Source organism: Fistularia commersonii, chromosome 35 (assembly GCF_037954325.1).
Source record: "Fistularia commersonii isolate RoL2024-O1a breed Wild chromosome 35, RoL_Fcom_v1.0, whole genome shotgun sequence".
Classification (NCBI taxonomy): Eukaryota; Metazoa; Chordata; class Actinopteri; order Syngnathiformes; family Fistulariidae; genus Fistularia; species Fistularia commersonii.
This window is the reverse complement of record NC_141318.1, coordinates 7,852,287-7,871,425: the sequence shown is the minus strand read 5'-3', so window position 1 is coordinate 7,871,425 and position 19,139 is coordinate 7,852,287. Positions and strand designations below refer to the sequence as shown.

The 19,139-nt window shown below is 42.2% G+C and overlaps 1 protein-coding gene across 3 annotated transcripts in view; it reads right to left on the bottom strand.

Annotated features, from left to right (window-relative positions):
* LOC147214051 (axin-2-like) overlaps positions 1-19,139 on the bottom strand; it is a 48,662-nt gene that overhangs the window by 16,094 nt on the left and 13,429 nt on the right. Inside the window, exon 1 of one of the 3 annotated variants that reach the window (XM_086142159.1) lies at positions 845-922. The exons of 1 other annotated variant lie outside the window; for it this stretch is intronic. The gene's annotated coding sequence lies outside the window, so the exon portion shown is untranslated. Of the gene's footprint in view, positions 1-213; positions 471-844; positions 923-19,139 lie in introns of those variants that run through there. One more of the 3 variants, XM_086142158.1, reaches the window with a different exon arrangement.

Sequence of the window (19,139 nt, the reverse complement as noted above, 5' to 3'; positions counted from 1 at the left end):
CAGCGTAAAACCCTCATCTGAGAGATCGTGATCGGAGCCGCGGGGTTAGAATCGAAGCGGACCGCTCCGCTGTCATCCCCGCTGGATTAATATTGAAAGAGTAGCCGTAAACATGCACAGCGAGTCCTGACGTCTCTGGAGACCTAGCGAGGTTTGCGTTAAAAAGAAATCCGGTAACTGGAAGCTTAATTAAAGTACGTTAAATCAACATACCATCGCACGGCGGATCCAGCCGGTGTAACGAAAGACAAGGGAGGGGAAAAAACCGCTGAAAACTTGGGACTAATACTCCATTTTTTTCAGTTTATCTGATAACAGTCCAGAAAGAAAAAAGAAAAACTTAAAACGGAAATCCAGCAAGAGCGGCGACGGCGGCGGACTACGCGGAGGATACGCGGTGCCACATGTGTCCCGCCTCGCCGGAGGAAAACAACCACTGTACTTCAGTGCACCCTGTCCCATTCAACAAATGACCTCAGAGGAGGCAGGCTCAGTCCCTATGTAGATCACCGGGGGTGTCAAAATCTGGAGGAGGTGAAGAGGGAGGGGGTTACGACTGAAGGATACAGCCCACTTTTTTCCCAGCTAGGAGACGCGCCACCCGACGAATATTCGTTTTTTTTTTTTTTTTTAATCTGAGCTACACATTCACGCACGTACACACACACACACACACACACACACACACACACACACACACACACATAAGCTTCTTATCTATCTCACCGTATTTCTCGCCCACAAACAAGAAACATAGCCCGCATTTCTCAACTTCAAAGCTCGGCGGCAGCACATCAAAGCGGCCGAGAGAGGGGGCCTGTGGAACGGCTTCCCTACAACTTACCATCCGTGTAGCCGAGCGGGCTGCCTGATTAGAAATCGTTAAAAAGTTAAGTAGTCCCAACAACAAGCTCCGCCAGCCACCCCGGTGCTCCTCTCCGTCTCGCTTTAACGTCTGTCTCATTTGGACAATGTTAACGCCGGTGCGGATAAAAGAGGCGTGTGGTGGTGTTAATGTTAGGGGTCCCCTTCGACGTTCCCCCCTCCCAGGTATGTCCGTTGAAAATGGAACCGGACGGGTTGATATTAGCCGGGATGCTAGTGAACCCGACTGGGCTGGAGTTTTTTTTTTTTAAATGTGGACTACAAAGTAAAAGAAAAGAGGGAAAGAAAGGGAGGGGAGGGCGGGGGAGTCCTGGAAGAAACATAAAAAAAAAACAGCTTCGCATCTTCGCTTGTAACGGTGATATAAAACGAAATAAAATGATCCGAAGGGACGTGAAATAACACGGGGGCTTCGTCGCCTCTGTTCCACGGCGGCGAAGTGTTGGCTCGTTAACCAATTCAACTTTTCTCAAAGCGAAAAGAATTTCGTCGTTTTCCAGGACCTTATCAAAGACGGAGCGATCTCCAGCCGACCCCCCCGGGCCCCGGCGTCAGAAGTGAGTGATCTGCCGCACAAATAGCGTCATTCTTGCAGGCCGCCTGTTACAACACAAATATTTAACACGACTCAAACAAAAGTGATTAGTTTGTTGCCCGTGGCCTCTTGAAATGACAGTTTGGAGAAGCCCTGTAGCAAAGGTTCGAACCCTTCAGATGTTATACTTTTGATGCACCTTTAAATGTATTTCCTGCTTCCTTATTATCATTATCGTCATTATTATTCTTGTGCGAGTTGACAGTTTAAAGGAAGTACTGTTTTATGGGATGGGGGGAGGCTATAACTTTGTGAACGCATACCAAGGCAACGATAAAAACAAATGTATTTCTGAAATAAAACAATGTACGCAATGATATTAAAAACACGTAAAAATGATAGCCTCGATCGCATAATCCTATAGAGTGAAACTGTCTTACGATTTGCATATTAGTCACAGACTTTTATCCACAAAGATGTCAACCCAACACACTTGCCAGCTCCACATTCAGGGAAAATGGCACAGCATGACATTTTGATTGAAATTGGACAGAGAGCAAAGGCAAGAGCCGTTTTCAAGTCTTTTAATTCACATGACTTCCCTAATGTCATTGTGACAGAATCTTAAAGAGTGGGTTAGACAGTGATCCAGTCCCATGGCACTTCAAAGGATATATTGTCCCTTTGATGTAGGAAATCAACTTTAAGAAGAATATAATTATGTAAGTCAGAGGATTCAAATTCACAAAACTCTCATGATGGTACAGGACAAGAGAACTAATGAAATCCAAGTTTACCAAGGTCCCCTATTGGTGCTGCATGCTCATTTCATGTTGAGTTATACATTAAGAAATAAGCATGCCGATCTGGTATTACATTCGCTCGATGAAAAGGTTTTTGAATTAACATGTAGTCAACTAGCCGTTGCTCGATATGGCCGATCATGCCTGTCTTTCGCATTTCCATAACCATCAGGAGTTCAATTTCTTACTGTAGCTACATATGTATCAATGTCGGTATGCATCAATACCTTGTCCGATTTGACAACTCTTGTTATGGCTGATAGCTGTGAGAGATGTCAGCTGTCAAGTAATTTGGATGCATTTTGGACACATTTCAGGGGCATATATATATATATATATATATATATTTATATACATATGTATGTATGTATGTTTAGGTTGTACCAAGTCATTCGGGTTTCTTGGAAAAGCATACGGACATCCTGCCAACCACTCCCTTGAGCATGCCTTCAGCTAGTGTGGCGATGGAGCCGGGCTCAAAAATGTAATTTTGCTCAAAGGTTCTTTAGTATGGTTTGTCATAACGCCGTACGATAACAGAGAGAACAACCTCCCTCTGTCAGCGTGCTTCTGTTTACACTGGAGGGCTCTGTAAAACAAACATTGCTGCCACAAATCCAAACAATCCAGCACCCAAAATTCGAAAAAAGGCTTCCGACACTTGCCAATGCAACGTGCCCACTGTCTGCAAGATGGAAGAAGAAATGACAAAATGGGTCAGTGGCATTAGCAATATGATGATGAAGTGCCACTCTGCTGATCAGACCCAAATGAAAGCAATGGCATATGTAGCCATACTGATATCCAAGCACTAACTCCTTTAAACTCCATTTGAAAGGACAATTGAGATAAAGGGGGGTTATAAAATGTACAGGACTATCTTAAAAGTAGGATATTTCCAATTCAGGATAAGATATTATCTTCAGTGAAATTAAATTAGACCGCACATATCACAGCAAAGGCCCTCGGACTGTTTTATTTCTGCTGACGGACAGGAAGCTTCAATCTGCTTTGAATGGCACAGAAAGTTCAGACTATTTTGCAAATCTTTATTTTTTTTCAGCATTTTTTTTTTTTTTTTTTTAATTTTTTTTCAACTGGAAAAGTTCCGATCGGGTGTTCGGTTATTAGTGGCCGTCTCGTCAGGAGATGCCGAAGCCCCAAGTCCACACCTGTTGACCCTAGAATGTCCACTTTTCTGTTGAGCGGTGACAAAAGAGAGAGGGTGCTGTAAAGTAGCCACAAGAAAACCCCCTCTTCTTTTTTTGATGTTGACCCCGCTTCGACCCCTTTGTTGGGACCCTAACCATTTCACAGACAGATTCAAACACTTTTAAAGGCACAATACAGGGACAAGAGTGCAGCCGCTGACTTGCTATGAATCCCCAATAAAACGGGGTGACGTGGAGGCTAATTGAGAGCTCGTGAACGGGGAAGAAATGAAGAACATCTGGTGAATCACCGCGTGCTAGAAATGAAGTTCTTTTTAAATTAGAGGCCGTGTGTGAGAGAGAAAGCGCGCGTTTCACTGTTTTCAACACAGGTGACGCAGATAAAAAAAAACAAGAATTCAAATTGAGGCAAACTTTTGGGGAATTGCTAGTAAAAATAAACTTTTGGAATCCTGTGCTTTCCCTTTTCCTTAGTTATTGTACTGCGGATGTCTTTGATGGTGTATCATTAGTTGCATCAGTCAAACAGAAGGCCCTGTGTTCTTCTTTTTTGTCGCTTTTTCATAAGAACTTTTGGATTTGCATCATATCACAGCCCACAGTATATGTTCCCACAAAGCGAACAATAAATTCTGTAAAGCCTGTTTTATCGCCCGGTCCTCTGCTCAAATCCTACACTCCAGCTAAAATAGAGCAGGAAAAAAAAAAAAGGGGAGAGGGTGGATAATTGCAAATAACCCAATATTTGGTAGTTCAAAGGCTGTGGTGGGTTTGAGTGATAATTTTGTCTGAAGCATCACCATAAACACTAATAAAATTAAGTGCATCGGAGGAAGGGGGGGGGGGGGGCGTGGCCAGGGGTCCCTTTGAACAGACCCTGTGATCAGTTCCCCCTCTCAATTAGCGTATTGTCCACTTCTCCTTTCAGCAGTGAGGGAGGGGGCAGCCTTTTCCCCCCACCCACCCCCAAGCCTCCCTTTGAAGTGATTATCCCTTTATCTCAAGCCTGAGCGAGGAATATCTTGGGGGACAATGGCAAATTAAAGACCATATGGAGAGAAGCGTGAATGTCTGTTTGTAGGCTCAGAGAGAAACAGAGGGAGGAGAGGGGAAAAAAAAGAGCAATAGAGAAATAAATAGACTGGGAGAGAGAGAGAGAGATGGGCGAATAGCATCGTTGTGTTTGCACGAGTTGAGGGGTGAGCGGTTGATGTCAACACTCATCCACACACACACACACACACACACACACACACAAAAAGTAATTCAAGGCCCGTGCCTGAGTTGACACTTGTAGAGGAGCGACTTCAGATGAGCTGAAGGAAAGAAGGTGGTGCTGCTTTTTTTTTTCTTTTTTTTTTTTTTTGGGAGGGGGGCGGTGTCGTGTATCTGTCGTGACAGATGGAGAAAGACGAAGAAGGAGGAATGGAGAGATAGAGGGACAAGTGTGAAGAGGAGAGAGGAGTGCAGTTGTCAGCAGAATCAGATGGCGGTCAGGCAGACAGGCTTGAAGAAGATACAATTAAAGTGTGGAGTTAAGACGGTCTTTGAAGTTGGACATGGTGCATAACACCCTTAAAATTTGAGAAGCCAGCCATTCATCTGCTTGTTATGGCTTGTTAAGACCATTCCTTTAAGAAAAAAAAAAAGAAAAAAAGAAACCCGATTTGAGAAAATGAACTTAAATATCATCTTTTGGGGGAGAAAAAAAAACATAAATAAATCAAAAGTTGTGATATTCAGGTCGGGTGTTCGACAAAGCCAAAGGAGAAAGAAAGACACATCTTTCGAAGCATAAGTGAGGGATTTAGTCGAAGTGGGGGTGCGTGTGAGCAACGCGGGTGAATAATTACTTTCTCTTCCCACTCTGTCTTCTTTCCTACAATCCGGTTTTTCGGTAGCTTAAAAGTTTAATAACGTATAGAAACAATGCCCGTGACGCTCGGCCTAATCCGTTTTGGGCTCGGCCAACCTTTCTGGACCCCCGAACCCTATCTGATGTGAGCCGATGTCTGCCAGCGTGCGCAGACAGACAGACAGGTGCATCTATGCCTGTCTGTCTCTCTCATCTAATGACTATATAACAAACTTCTGAACCCAACGGACAAGAAACGTATCAAAACATACCTCCGCATCATGTTCTCTTTGTTAGTGACCAGAACAATTTGTAGCTCTAACTCTTTGCCGCTTTATTGTCATCAACAAAACAAACGAGTCTGTTCCCTTCAAGATAAATGATGCAGAAAACCAAAGAACAAAACTTGTAATTTCTGACCGAAACAGCCTGGCAGCAAATCCAGGCGACTGAACAGAATGAATTATGACTTGTCCCTGTGGTGGAACGGTCCAGTTATCAGCCGTTGTTCAAAAACAAAGTGGTGATGATCAACACTGATACCGGATACCCGACTCACAAAAATGTATTGTTTAAAATATAACCTTCAGAGTGAGCGGCAGGATTTAACGCTGTGTTACTCAGACACGTCAGCCTAGATGAGTTAAACCTAGGCTGTGGTTGGTGTTCCTTCGACACATTTTTTTTTTTCATAATACAGATTTTCTGATGCTTCATACACAAAATAATGCAAAAAAAAAAGCATTAATGCATACGAAGCTTAACTTTCCTGTGACTTTACCGTGATTTCAAAGGCAGCGAATAAAGAATACTGAATGCCAGTTAGTTGAACGCACGGGCTTTAACTCAGAAGTGACACTTTTGCATTCGCCTTTTCAAAGAGACAGAAGTAGCTGATCCCTGCTTTTTGGATAGTAGATAGAATGTGAAGGGGGGCTGGAAGAGTATCATATAGGAGAAACGCAATGCTTCTGTGCTGACAAAAAGTGGTACCTAATCTCTGGATCTCAGTTCAAACATCCAGTCATTAGAAAACACAGTTTTCATTATTGATTTAACAAAATCTTCCCAATATCCAGAGCTATTTCTCATGAAGGGCCGTACGATTCTCAAAGCTGAAAAAAAATCACCAAATCGATGTGGGACAGGAGAGCGCAGTTGCCAACTCACCCATGGAGCAGAAGCGCATGGAGAAAAATGCATTTAGTCTCATTACAACTGAGACCGTGGAAAGCCCACAGATCCAACAAACTCCACCAGTGAAAGATTGAACCCGCTGTGATGCGACCCTCATGGTCATCGGTTGGCCAGTGTTGGATTGTTGGCAAGCCCTGTGGCTCTTGTCAGTGTGTTCACCAGCCTTCACCAGTCAGCAGCTTTGCTGGTAGAATGAATGTGCCAAACATGTGGCTGTGGCTGAGATAAGTCACTTGTCATCAGCGTGTCAACAAAGCAAAAGTTTCTTCAAGAGGATGTGCAAACATTTGTCTTATTTTTAGAATGAATTTTTCCGGATCAGACTTTTAGAAGACCCAAGAAACATCTTTGGCTTAAAGCAGCGGTATCACAAAACCAAAGGAAAGTTCTGGAAATAAAAAAAGGTTGGCAAATGCATCTCCGTATCTACTGCAATCGCAATACGAATAGATCCATTTTCCCATTTTTATCGATTTTTACCTCATACTACTGCCACCTGCTGGTAAAAAGAGATGTTCCTGTCACGCAAGTGCAGAATACATGGACACTGAACTTCTTGGAGCGAGAGGGAGCAATCGGGCCAGCTTCAGGTCTTGGTTAAATTGAGCCCTCTGGATGTGTGCGATTTACAAATGGGTCATCTAATCACAAAACAACAGCCGTAAATCAGCAGCTGCTTTCAGTTCCTGAAAGCAGCTTTCAGTTCAGTTCTACGCCGGGCTCCTTCGTTTCCTCACGCAGGTACAGTTGTTTCAAAATGTTACCTATCCATAGCTCTCAAACTTCAGCATACCGGTTGATTCATTATTGCTAACGGCAACATTATCGATTAATTGAACCTCACAATGAGCGCACAACACGGCTACAGTAGATGAGTACACGTCTTGTATAGGGCAGGAAGGGCTGGAAGATTTTTGCTCATCTACAAAACCCTGCAAATACGTCATATGACAAATTGACAAAGGGAATAAGAAAAGGTAAAGCTCATAGAAAAATGGCAGCAGGGGGTTTGAGAGAGTCATTCTCGGTGTAGCACTGAGACATATTTGCCTTCTGAAACCACAGCTATAATCCCGACCTTGTCAGAACCTTCAGTGTCTTCAGGTTTATATGTGTAGCACTGCTGGAATGTATTGGATTAACTTGATATGAAAGTCAAACTTGGAGAAATGAAGATAACCGCAGGTATGTCTATCTAGTGTTGGTTCCACACAGGTAATATAATCAACCACTTTGGGCGGTAAATATTTCGGGGCACACCTAACATGCTGTGGATTTTTCTTCCACGGTGTCAGAAGTGTCACGGTGGTGACAGCAATATGGCGGACGCGCCATTCAGGAAAGACACTATTTTTTTTTTAACCAATGGTGTATTATAACTGATTCAACAGACGTAGGATCTGTAGCAATTGTTCTAGGACAGGGTCTGTTTTTTCCATCAGCATGCGCTTCCTGTACGAGCTCCCCGTTTCTACTCAGCGTGGTGCAGAGAGAAGCTGAACGAGCGGCGCTCTCTCTTGCTGATCAGGTAAAAAAATAAGATAAAATAAAAGTACGCCATTGTGCCTCTTAAACAGACACTGTATGGGACTTTTTCTCAACTCACACGAACCTTTAAATAAGTTTCTATCGTGTACCTTGTATAGTCCGCTTACTAAGTTTGATTAAGTTGGGATTTTGATGTTACTTTATCCCCCATACACTTAACAAGTCATTGCAGCCCAGCTATTTGACTGTTTCAGATACATAATAATGAATTGTCCTCAGTTAATCTCTAATTTTTGAGAAGTAAGTAGAACATATTAGGACATAATTCTCCAACTTAAACCCATGCATTGAATTGTCTTCTTTTTTTTCACGACATCACAATGAAATAAAGCATTACATAATTATTCCGGCCCAAGTTGCTCACTCATTATTTCTACCAGCCCATTTTTATATTGCAGGCTAAACCTGGGCCTCTGTGGCAGGTCGGTGTTATTTCTGCAACAGCGATTTGGTAGGCACTTTCTCATTAAGACACTGAGGAATCCACCATGTACACTTAGGCAAGGCATCTCTCTGTCACTCTTTCAGTGACTTGAGAGGTCAACAAACGCCTTGGATACAGAATTGCACGATGCCAATGACATTGAATAAAAGGCAGGCTGATTTATTTTGTGACAATATTTTTATGATCAATTCTTGAAGTAAGATAAATGTAGCAAGTCAAAAGGAACAAAAAAAAACCCCATTGTATATTCCTGCATCACAGTCGTTGAGAGTAAAAGTTACAGTGACAATTGTATTCTGGTACTGCTGTCAGGATTTAACCAGCAGTAAATGGGTTTATAATTGAGAGTGAGGTGCCAAGGGATTCCTGGGCGTGGATGTGAATTTACAAAGGCTGGATGTACTTGAGAAAAATCCGACTCAACTTTTACACCTTGACACCTGATATCTTTCCCTCTCCGCTTCAGCCTAGTATTCCCATTAAGCCATTCTTTTTCCCTCACCAAAACTGAGCTTTTCTTTTCTGGGGTAATCCCTTCTGTCCTACCCCTACCATCTCTCCACTTTAAGATCATACTACCGACTGAATACTGTTAGTCATTAAATATGGATGTTCACAAGATGCTTGGCTGCAAGAGAAGAGTGCGTTAACATTTAACCTGTGTGAAGTCAACAATTGGTCTAAATCTGTAGGTTTGCCGGGGCAAAACTAAGGGTAACCTCTTATAGAGGCTTGTAGTTACCCCTATCAGATGACACGTCATTCCTTTTCTCACAAAAGCTGCATTTAGCAAAATTTCAAGTATCTGTCGTCAGAAAGCGTAGGAGCATGGAAACACAGGTCTGCTTACCACACACGTAGATTTGTTAATGAGAGGAATCAAATGTGTTTGTGATAAAAACAGTAAGAATTCCTGCTGTCATCTAGATGTTCCTGGGACAAGATAAGTCCCTTCCAATTATGTTTCAAGTGATGGAGGTGGATTTTTGTTTCTATTTTATTCTATTTGCAAAAGTTAAGCATGCATCTGCTCACTTCACTGGCAGCTCATTGATAAGCAATGTGAATGGCCCTCCAACTGATTTCCACATCCGCTTGTAAACTTACCTGTCGACAGACTATGAATCCACTTAGTGGAGACAAAGAGAACGGGCCAAGAAAGAACCCGAAACATTTTTGTGGCAGGTCATTATTTGCCAGCCAGTTAGACATGGAAAGCAAAAAAATAGGCCTGTTGATTTTTGTGCTGCCTCGCTGTCTGTAACTGCAATGGTAACTTCCCTCTAGAATAAAATATGTTCCCTTTATATAAACACGCTTAATCGGACACGTATACAGCAACATTTTCCCTGATGATTTCACTGAGAGCATTGTATGCTCTAAAAAGTGTGGAAGTAGAATGCGTAAAGTGTGAAATTTACATTTAGTCTCTCTACAGCCCAATCTGACAGAGAATATGTGGAATTACCACAACCCCTTAACGCCGCATTTCACGGTGGTAGCATCACATATGTTGGAATTACTTGTCAGTAAGACACGCACGCACACACACGCACACACGCACACACACACACACACACACACACACACACACACACACACACACACACACACACACACACGCACACACACACACAAAATCACTCAACAACTTCTTGAAATGCAATTCACAACTGGAAAATAGCGTTTTACAAAGTGGTCAAGATCTGTTAAGTTTAGAAACATAAAAAAACACCCAAATTCCTAGTTGAGGATTTTAAAACGTATTTTACTTTGGAATAATAAAAGGCGTGTTGTGAGCAAAAGTTGAAATCAACTTAAATACTTGGCTCCACGAGCACAGCCTGGTGTTTGTAGGCTCCAAACGCCACCCTATTTTAACCCCTTACATGGACATACAGGAATTTATGTGCCCACCAACCAAACAGTATCTTGATTGATTATGGCGATTGTTTCCTCGGTTCCGCTAAACAATTGAACCACATTCCGGTCCGTCGATGTATTTTCTGGTGTCACGGGGTTTTGCTCATTCAACTTTTTTTTTCTTTTTTCCCAAGGAATAAAAATACTCAAAGCAAACATAATGTCTCAATCCTCCTGTCTCAAACAGTTGCCAAAGACCCGTCTGAGATCATTCCCTAAGTGGCAATTTGGGATTTACACCTCCTTACCTTCAGAAACCCTGAACAGTTCATAATTGTAACAATCCGTCCCGTTCAGGGAGCGGACACTATTACATGTGTGAACAATTTCAAAGTGAATCAAATGCATATCGTTTATTGTGCGACTGCTGCCTAGGGAATTAACATTGTTGTTTTTACATTTAAAGCACATCGCCTGGACGTTAGTATTCATGTGGTAGGTTTGGGTCCTAATCACTCCCATTTGGGGTAACAGATAAATCAATAAGACTTGGATGGGTTGCATTTTCATTAGAATCAGAGGGATAATACGACAAAGAACCTTTCTTTTGGTAACTGTTGCATCTACAGGCACAGGTAGAACATAAGATGGTTTTTAGAAATGCTAAAATAATCGATTGTAAAAAGACTTCTTTTAAACACATTCATTTGTATTTTTAAACTCCTGTGTACAGTTAATAGAAGAATTCCTCGATACAGTGGATGGGAGCAGTCATCCAGGAACTCATCTAATGTCAGCCATATGCTGTTCCTTTATTCCTTCTCGTGTGTGAAAACCCACAAATAAAGTTGTATTAAAAAGAAATAATGTTTTGACCCTTGTGGGATTTTTCCCAGTGTCGTGTGGTGACTCAGCGGGTGTGCAGAGGGAGGGCAAGTTTCAGAATACACCACGCAGCAGATAGGCAAAGAGGAACATCAACAAAGCGCTGCTGCCTCACACCTCTCCAACGAATCGTAGGGAAAACAGTCCCGCCGGGGTCGGAAAGACGAAGAGGTGAGAGAAGAGAGAATAACGAATTAAAGATTGCGAAAGATAACATTCGTGCATTATTTGTTGTCTTTACTCACGACCGACTGTGAATGTAAGATCATGAATTACTTGGTAAACAGACAACACCTTGGAAATTTGAGAATCGATAAGAACATAAAAAGAGGAGGATTGAGGAGACACACACATTGCTGCAAAGACGGGCGATGCAAAAAAAAAGAAAAAAAATGGAATCGCATCAGTAAAGAATGTGATTGCCAGCATCAAATTCAAATGGATCATTTAGCAAAATTCAATATAACGGTTGGAGACATCTGGAGTTAAGATTTGATGCATACCCTTTTAGCTCATATGGATTGTTTTATATCTTCATAGAACACAGTTTCTCTTCACAGAACCTGCTACGCTGTGTCTACTACAAACCAGAATGGCCATACTGTATCAGCACATTGGCCTCTAAGTTTTCCACCGCTGGTTTAATTTCTCCCGGAAAACAGGCCAGTGGGGAGTGTTTCGGTCTTTCAACTGTTACGCCGCTCTTATCATACACTCGCGTTTGTTGTAAAATGTTTTTACGCAGAAACTAAGGTTTTTGCCAGATGAAGCTGGCCAGCTGACAGCAGACATCCAAGTATAATCAAAGGCAGCATATGGAGGATCAGGAATGAAGGAATGAAATCTTCTGCAAGTCGTGCCCCTTGTTCCGTGCAGAACTATTTTACATATCGCTTTCAGACCGGACCACATTTAAATCGGTATTAGATAGAACGTATCAGAATGAGCCACAGCAATATCTAAACTTTTAACCTCTATGAATCTAGTGGCTCCAATATTGTTATAACATAATAGCTACAGCCTAATGAACCTCTGCTAGCCAACCTCTTCTTTTCCTTCGGGGGTGTCCACAACGAATGATCTGCCTCCATCTAACTCGCTCCCCTGCATCCTCTTTACTCCCACCGACTAACTTCATGTCCTCTTTAAGTGCATCCATAAATCACCTCTTTTCGTGTGACAAAGCACCAATACATGTTAACATGTAATGCTTGTAATGTGCAAGAATAGACAAAGCTTGAGAAAATAACTTCCAGATACAAGCTCACGCAGACATTGACTGAGTATGGGTTGCTACATCGGTAAACAAAAATGCAATGTCAAAATCTCACAACAACAGCAAGTGTTTCATGGAAAATTGGAGAGGTATTGCGTAGGTGTTGCTTAAATCCAGTATGTGGATTTTATAAATGCATCAGGGTATTAGAATGTCTAAACCTTATAATGTAAATACTTTTGACATTTTCAGCGTTTCTATTTTGTTGCTTCAGATTTAGTCTTATAATTATTTACTCCATCATTTTGAAACCTTCTGTACTGTTTAAGTTGGAGCCAAATAAAAAGAGAAAAAGGAACAGCAGAAAACTGTCAACTTTCTCTTTCGGTTTTCGGGACATTTGGAATCACTACAAAATCCCGCAATTCATCTTTTCCTATCTGCTGCTCCCTTCAAGGGTTGCCACGGTGAATCAACTGCCTCCATCCAACCCTATACTCTGCATACTTTTCTCGCACACTAACTAACTTCGCTTCATCCATAAATTTCCTCTCTGGTCTTTCTGGAGGCCCGCCGCCTGCCAGATCCAACCTCAACATCCTTATAGTCATATATTCACTATCCCTCCTCTGTAACTGTCCTCCTTCCTGAAAATGCTACGTCTAATCCTTGAATGCACAAAATTCAACCGTTTGGAAGTAGGGAACAGTGGGAAGGAGGATAACAGACCGTTGGACCGAAAAGGTCAGGAGAGTTCACCGGGCCTCTTGGTAATGAATAGCAGCACCTTGGAGGGGAGCACAGGCAAAATCTGCCAATCATCCCCGCTCCTCCAGCGCCGCTGAAACGTGTCAATAAAGCAGTGTGAAAAGAGCAGGCTCCGCTGTTTGCCCTCCCACACCTGAAGACGGTGTGATGGGCACAAGGAATGAAAAATAAGAGGTCCGGAAAGAGAGGGAGTGAGAAAAAAACAAAAAAAAAAAAAAACAGGGGTATAAGCCTCTTTTGCCCATCCACCCACTCCTCCTCCTCCCGCTCAGGATAAAATCCGGTGCCATAAAATGTAAGAGCGGGCAAACAGCTCCTCCCTAGTTTGTCGGGGAGTTTGTTTTAAAGTGGAAATGAGGCTGATGGCGCACTTGGCGATTAGCCCTGCGGCTAACATGAAAGGAAAGGAAAAGACAGCTGCTAATTTTCTCCTTTGACCTTTGGCTCCCGCTGGTATTTCATACAAACGCTGATTTATGGAGCAGTCTAACAGCTCACTGCTACTGGAGGGATTACCGTAAGAGAAAAAGCGAAAGGGGGGTGTGCTGGGAAAAAGAAAAAAAAAAACCTGACCCCTAAGACTCCACAGTATCTGAATTCATTCATTTCATCTTTTTGTTTCTATCCGTGTCCTTTCTTTTACTTAATATGTCCTTCGCCTCTGCCATTTCTGTCAATTCCTCTTTGTTCCTTTGTCTGCAGGCCTTAGTGGATTTCTAACTTTTTATCTTTTTTCATCTTCAGTTGTCGTCGGTTTCCGTCCGCATTTTGTCCTTCATCCTGTTCTTTCATGCCGTACCTGCTTTATCACAATTTTCTATGGTTATTATGAAAAAGTGGAAAAAAAAAAGTCCAACCTGATGTCCAGTGGTACAAAAATGACAATGATGACATCCAAAGCATGAATATCTTTTCCCAGACATTTCATTTTGTCCCACGGTGAGCTGATCAAAGTTGGTTTCATGCATGCGTGCCTTATAGGAGGTCCTTAAAAGGGCTCTAGGGCAGCAGATACTCAGGAAGTGTAGATTCAACAGCACATTCCCTTCCTTCCCCCAACTCCTATTATGCGTCAAGGGGAAGAAAACAGCTTTAAAAGGGAAAAGTCTTTGTTGTTGCTGTGGTAGTTGTTTGCTCCAAAAATAAATATTATAAGATAAAATTATTATTATTTTTTTTCCCTCAAAGTAAGGATGAATTGCTGTTGGTTGAATATTTTATTGTTTCATAAATGCATACATCGCAAAGATGTTTTTTGTTTACGAATTTATAGTCAATGGCACATTTAAAAAGGTTGCTGTTTGAAGGACATGTCACTATTGACCATGAACCGTGGTCCAGGCAATAACAGATTTTTCTTAATGTCCTGACACCTGCAAAGATATACTAACAGGCCAAATTTGATGCACCACTTTCGGTGCATTGCAGACAAATAACTCGGAGACCTGGTAAGATGGACCTCAACACAACTTGTGATCTCTGGTTACCAGCTGCTGTGCAAAGTTCGCGTCAGCTTAGTTGGAATGCGGGAGTGATCAAATTTCAAAGTGTTCCCAGTGTGTCCAAAGTACATTCACAACTGTAGCTGTCCATTTGTGATCATATTGTTCAAGAAAGGCAAAACTGTCAGCTTTCTGAACGTATCATTGCTTTACCGGGCTCTGATGGATTCCAATGTAGGGAGCAAAAATAAAAAAAATTAAAAAATAGGAAAACTAAAGAGGTATTAATGCCATAGCAACTGGCTTACTGAAATAAAGGCATGCTTGCTTTGCTGCATTCATGTAAACATTAAATACAAAACAAAGACTAGTTCCCCAGATGAAACATCTCAGCAACACAGTAAAAACACTAAAAACAGAAAACAAAACAGTCACTACAAGCGCTGCACATCACCTACGAGACGCAACAACCTTGAAAAAATAGGGGAAAGATATGTAAATGCTGAAAATATCTTATTCTAGGGATGATTCTATGATAATACGGTCCCTGATAATAATCCCTGGTAATAATAATAGCACTCATGAATATAGTCTATACAAAACCACAATATACAGCATTTTAAAACATTAACCATGCACCTATTTGTTAAGCTAAGTGATGCTTTGCATGATTACTGTTTTTTTTTCCACATCTTTACAACCTATATATCAGTGTGTAAAATAAATATTGTTTTTGTTCTCAACCTCATCCACAGTTCAAGCGGATCACTAATAGAATGATCACGGCCGAAGAAGCATCCATTGAGGAAACGCCAGTATTTCTGTGCCTTTCATTGATCAACATGTGAATAAGTGCACACGTCTGAGGGTGAGGGTGACTGTGTGTGTGTGTGTGTGTGTGTGTGTGCGTGCACGCGTGCACGGCTTTCTGTGATTACAATGCCTTGTATGTGTGTATCAATCACTTGAGTGTGGGTGACGACGAAGAGCTGTTTGTCTTTCTCATAAAAAGGAAAGGGATCAAAGGGGCTGGTCTACCAGCTGGACCTTCAATTACACTGGGACAGCATGACTTTAGAGCCCTGGGCAGCTGGAGCGAGTGTGTGTGTGTGTGTGTGTGTGTGTGTGTGTGTGTGTGTGTGTCTGCATGTGTGTTTATCTTGTTTACGATAGTAACCGCATATTTTACAGCCCAAAAATTCCATGGTTATCTCTTATATGAAAGCATCGGCCTTTTCTATCCTGCTGGATTTGGTCATGTCACGGTTAAAAACGAAAAACACAGGGGCGAATAGTTAGGTTACCGGGGCACAGTTAAATATCTAACAGTGGGTAACTTCTGGGTTATATATTTTACCTCTTGTGACAAGGATAACGATCGATTACAAAAACAATATCACAAAAACCATAATTGAATATACTTTTGTGACCCGCTCCACCATCTGTGTCTTGTGTTCCCCCGGAGGGTCCTGACCCATCCTCGGGAACCCCTGCAGTAGAGAGCAGCATATTTGCACAAAGATGGGATGTTTGATCGTATTGCAAAAAGCAAGGGAAAGCCTGCCTCCTTAGCATCCACCAGATGTGAAACTCACTATGCCGGTCGCTTTACATTGTAAAACACATTCTAAATATGAACTCGGATCTAATTTGTTATTTATAATAGGTCTGATGGGCGGCATGGTGAAAGCGCGGTTAGCTTGAATGCCCCTGATTTGATTCTGACGGGGCCTTTCTGTGGGGAGTTTGCATGTTCTGCGGTTTCCTCACACAATTCAAAAACATGCAGCAGTTTAATTAAAGACTCTTAAATTACCCAGACGTGTGAATGAGAGAGTGAACGGTTGTTTGTCTCCATATACGGCCCTGTGATCGACTGGCGACCGGTCCAGGGTGAACGCCGCCTCTCGCCCTATAACAGCTGGGATAGACTCCGACATGCGAAATGCCCAAAACAAAATGCACGGCAAGACGAATCGTATATTTCTTGATATGAAATACTATCTTGGCTCTGCCCGAGGCCCCAAGGACAAGCGAGTGACTTTTCAATTGCACCGTCCTTATTACATACATTTCCACCGAAACAACAGCACCGATGCAGAAATTGCACTTCACACTGACGAGAATGACAATTTTTTTTTTTCATATCTTTCAGCTGGATCTTTGCTTGTACCAGTTCAGGTTATTGTTGCTCCGTATGTATCTGGCGATGCATCTCAGAAAGCTGAGCTTAAAGGAAAAAAAATAAATAAAAAAAATACTAGCAGCATGTTGTTAAATGAACAGGAATGTAGATGAGGTGAGAGTTCCTTCCTTGCACATTCTCGCCAAGACATTCCACAGACATAACTTATCATATTTCCTTTCAAAGCCCCCTCACAAGTTCCAGAGTTCCAAAATGTCACCCTACTTGCCTTGCTGTCTGATATATCATCACTGCCTCACAAAGGATGTAGGATGTTATCCAGGCACGGGTGTATGTGTGTGTGTGTGCGCATGTGGGTATGTTCACATGTCAAAGGAAGAAAAAAAAGGGCTTTTAAAGAGCTGATTAGAACCACGCTTGTTGTAAATACCATGTTAACAATTTTGGTTTAGCATTCCTGACTGGAATCGCCTTTTTATTTGGACAACCAATCTGTGAATCATCTGCTTGCAAAGTAAACGCAATCAGGGCCTCGTCAAAACTCAACAAATTCAAGATCGTCCTGCCAGAATCGTGACGGGGTCGATAGCAGAGGTACATATATCACGTGTCTCGGACGCTCCCCACGTACAGCAAACAGCGACAGAACCCAATAACGCCTCCTCTCTTAAGAAGATGTTACCCTCAGCTCTACTCATGAAATTCCATAACATTTCTATACCAACCGATGGATCTCTTTGGTTTCTGCGTTATTAAATATTCACAGACAGCCGCATTTGCCGGAATACCTTAAAACGAAACACAACAGCATGTTCAAGAAGGAGAGGGAGAGGAGGGTGCGGAGGTGAGATTGTGAAATTTCACAGAGAGACGCGCGATACTAGAAAGCACGTTGGCAAAGCCGGAGCTGCAGTTGCACTGTTGAAGAGGTCCGAGGTAAGCTGCGGGATAGCCTGCAGCATCAGCTCAGCGGAGTGATAAATCAAGCGAGAATGTGGGGGAAAGATCAGAAGACGAGAGAGTAATCATCCCGTCGTCAGTTATTGCAAAATATAACATCTTGATACGTAACACGCGCTGCGAAAGTTTAAGTATCCTTTTTTTTTTTTTTTTTTTTTTTTGTGCTTAAAATAGGAAGGTTCGGGACGAAATTGAAACAATCGCCGGCTTGGGAGAGGAGCTAAAACAGTAAAACCAGCAGATCTTTCAGTGGCGGGTTAAGAGATGCCTTTGGCATACTGGAGGTAATATAACCTGTCAGAGATGCAAGGAGTGGGTGCAACTTCTCGTGAGTCATGACATCACCAAGTCTGTTCCGAGCCTTTTCATGAGCTCGGCGGGTAAACAGGTTGAGAGAAGAAGTTTCGAAAGCGCAGATCAAAGAAGGAGGTGTGTTACAAATGAGGTGAATTACAGTGTTCAAAGGAGATAACCAGTGTGGCGACTGCACACCCTCCAAAAACATTCTTATAAACACCTTCAAAGTTGGAATGGAGGTTTGCCATAATGTCTAAACATAGGTTGTTATCTTGCATGTCCAGTTTGAGTGCAGGATTGAAAGATGTTTCATGTCTGGACTCCTGAAGTCGAGACCAAGACAAAGACCTCGAAGCCACTTCTGTAATTTGAAAAAATGCACGGTCACCAAAGTAAAACTTAGAAAATGGGGAAGCTGGTGGAGGTTTTTTTTTTTTGACCCTGCAGCAGCGATAGCTAAATTCATGGAAGCAGCATGGGAGCAGTTTCAGAGACATTCTTTAGGAAGCCTCAAAAAAGGTTGCTTCTTTTTTTTTTTTTTTTTTTTTTAGTCCCTTTGGAATCCGAATGATATTTCAGTCAAAAGGCAAGAGCAAAAGCCTGTGGTTGTGTGGGTGAAATTCGGATACCATCCAATGTTCAAAGCCTTGAAATACATACGCCACACAATGTTAAAGCATTCCTTTTCACAATTTACAATGCATAAACACGATGGTTTACAGAGGCCCGGGGTGATTATTTGCACAGAGGTCTAGTTTCAGCTATTTCAGGTTTTCCCGGGGCTGCCCCTCAATGGCGCTCTACAAAGTGAAAGTTTGAAAACACCAGCCTTGGTGGACATATAACACCGATTGTTTGGACGATATTATCCGAGATAGATTGGCCGGACGGGCCGCACAGGAAATGTAACTCACGCCTGCAATTATGATGCTTTCAGCTTTGTTTCCCTCATAGGATGAATAAAGTGTTTTTTTTTTTTTTTTTATGAATGGACCGACTCTATCATCCAATCACATTCATGCAATGTCTTTTGTGACGGATATTATATGGCGCCCGCGCAATGTTTCAGGTCGCGCGTTGAAACGCAGCTTCGCTCGGGGTCACGTTTCATGGCATCGTCTA